The 2,648-nt window shown below is 37.4% G+C and overlaps 1 protein-coding gene and 1 long non-coding RNA gene across 2 annotated transcripts in view; one reads left to right on the top strand and one right to left on the bottom strand.

Moving 5' to 3' along the window:
- The window catches only part of AMMECR1 (AMMECR nuclear protein 1), an 82,436-nt gene extending 81,742 nt beyond the window's left edge, over positions 1-694 (bottom strand). The window contains exon 1 of the mRNA XM_072430584.1: positions 518-694. The gene's annotated coding sequence lies outside the window, so the exon portion shown is untranslated. The remainder of the gene's footprint in view (positions 1-517) is intronic.
- LOC140343723 (uncharacterized) overlaps positions 1-1,208 on the top strand; it is a 2,515-nt gene extending 1,307 nt beyond the window's left edge. The window contains exon 2 of the long non-coding RNA XR_011923402.1: positions 464-1,208. This is a non-coding gene — a long non-coding RNA (uncharacterized lncRNA). The remainder of the gene's footprint in view (positions 1-463) is intronic.
- Positions 1,209-2,648: the final 1,440 nt, after the last annotated feature.

The following is a 2,648-nucleotide window of genomic DNA, read 5'->3' as shown; positions in this document are numbered from 1 at the left end:
TATATATATATATATATATATATATATATTTATATATATCTAAACAGTCCAATTTGGAACATTTAAATAGATAGTGAAATTTATTTTATAAACGGGTCTATGATATATTTTTGAAGAGCATCAGACAGAGGATTAGAAAGAAAAAAAATGAGATAGATAGATAGACCATTCTTAACAGGCCTATATGTAAAAATATGCAAATAATGAGACATACATAAATTGTTAGAGAAATAGCATCTGATAATTACAATTTAAGCCTAGGATTGGTAGGATGCCATGCAAATCTCAGATATCTTTACTACCTGCATAAAATGCCACACATACACATACTCACACTACGAAAAGAATAGAAACACTTACAAGTGCAGAGAAATGGAGATCAGATGACCCTGTCTGTGCCTGCCATGGCAGAAGAGATAGCTTTGGAATAGGTGGTCACTGAATACAATCTCTCTACACACAGGTCCCATCATGGGAGAAAAAAAAAAATCTGCAGTATGAAGTGTGCTGCCCTTACCGTAGCGCAGCGGTCCGCCAATCCGTGTGAAGGAGCCCGGGATTCCGGTGCAGAAGCTCCAGCAGCTGCCGGGGGAAGGGGGAGATGGTGATCACAGAAAGGGAAGAGGGAAAGCAGAAGGAAAGAGAGGATTTCACAATTCATATAGCTGCGGGTTCTTATCATGCTCCCTGCGTTTCCCTGAGCTGCATCTGCACTACAGAAAGAGAGAGAGAGAGGGAGAGAAAAATGTCCCAAAAATAGCCCCGACTGCCAATGACTTGCTGAAACCTGAGAAAGAATTGCTGAATTTAAAGATCTGGGTCGCTGTGGGTGTGCGGATTAAAGAGAGGAGAGAAGAGCTTGCAGGAAATACAGGGTAACAGCACCACGTGTGTCCTGTAGAATATGACTGGATCCCTGACCACTGGGACACCTAGGGGCCCCTACCAGGGGGTATTAACCCTGGCACTGCCTTTTCATGGATGCCACCTTTGCTGCATTGCTTTTGTCACTATACCTGGTAACCCTCTAAAACTAAAATAAGCAGGGATTCCAGTGATACGTTTGCTTATATTGTAGTCTTGTGGTAAAAAAAAGCTATATATATGATCCAAAGCAAAAATGATTTACAGCATAAGAACTATTCATGTAGAAAAGGAATTATAGTGTAAATAAAATGCAGTATATTTATTAAATACTGTAAGTGTAACTGTGACCCCTTATTTATGGTGTTGAGCAGTCACCATTGGTATCTATGCCATTACTTATTTTCAGCTGCATATTGCAAGGAAATGTAAAATTAAATTAAACATGCAAAATATAATCTTCCCAAAAAAATGTTTTTGACTCAAATTGCTATTTTTTTTCTAAAAGCATATACCAAAACTTCTACTATTGGTCTATATCAGGCTGTCCCCTTGTCAGTGCAAATGAGGAGTTTTGTTATTTGACAAGTTCTCTCCCCATCTCATGTCTGCCCTGAAAATGACATGCAAACATAGCAGAAAATATACCTATGTAGTACATATCTAGGGGTAACATGCATGGATTCCAGAAGTACAGGTAAAGTGTTCTTTTTATTTGTAAGTTTTAGGTTCGATAAAGAATAGTTTTCAACTCACAATTTGTACTTTTACTAAAAACAGGTAGTGAAAAAAATGTCACTGTTTTTGCTGTCTCTGCCAACTTGCTGCCATTTTAGCACAAATGGTAAAATTTGGCAAGTAAATGACAAAATAAACCCTTGTCAATACAATTCTCTCACCATCTACCTTGAAATGCCACAAATAGTTGATGGGACACTTGTAATAAATTCTTATATAATATATTTCAAACATAGGGGTCAACCAATGTGCTCTATACATTGTAGCCCCTATCACTGACAAACCTTTTTTTGGCTAAAAGATAAAGTAAATTCAACATAAAATACAACACCCCCTTTTCAGTATTAAAATAATATTCAAGTTCTTTCCACACACTAAGGTCACATGTTGTCAGTGTCTATATTTGTATTACCCTGGAGTTCTAAATATGTTTTATAAATATTACATATAAATAGAGTGAATGTATTACATTGTGGCAGTTATTTTAAGTACCAGATTTTTTGGCGAATTTTAATAACAGTTTATTATTCATAGTGAAACATCATACTGATATTTTTTAGGATAATGATACAATGTATACTTAAAGCTGACCTCTGGACCCTCACCCCTTGTAAATGAGCTTGTAAATTGTCAGCATTAAAAACATCTACATGCCCTTTTTACTTACTTGGTGCTCCAGTCCCAGTTCCGTCTTCAAGTGTCCATATCACTGCCTCTATGACATGAAGACACACATGAAGGCTCTTCTGGATCCAAGTCAGTCCAGCTGGACTATAGGGGAACCACCTAGGGTGGGCACATTTGCAACAGTTTCCCCTGAAGCTGGCAATGGCAAGGGACATGGACAGTGGAGAAGAAAAATATAAAACATTCACAGTGGGTTAGAAAGAGTAGGAGGTGAATGATAACTTGGCCAAAGATGGGCTTTAAAGGATTGTTTGGGAGGTCCTAAAATGGCCATAAAAGAGAAGTGCAGTCATTTAGGCTTTTTTTTATCTGGCATAATATAGTACAGGGTTCTGTTGTGATGTATGCAATACAAAAGG

The sequence above is a fragment of the Pyxicephalus adspersus genome, chromosome Z (genome assembly GCF_032062135.1).
Source record: "Pyxicephalus adspersus chromosome Z, UCB_Pads_2.0, whole genome shotgun sequence".
Lineage (NCBI taxonomy): Eukaryota > Metazoa > Chordata > Amphibia > Anura > Pyxicephalidae > Pyxicephalus > Pyxicephalus adspersus.
The sequence above is the reverse complement of the archived record's forward strand: the minus strand, read 5'-3'. Positions and strand labels throughout refer to the sequence as shown.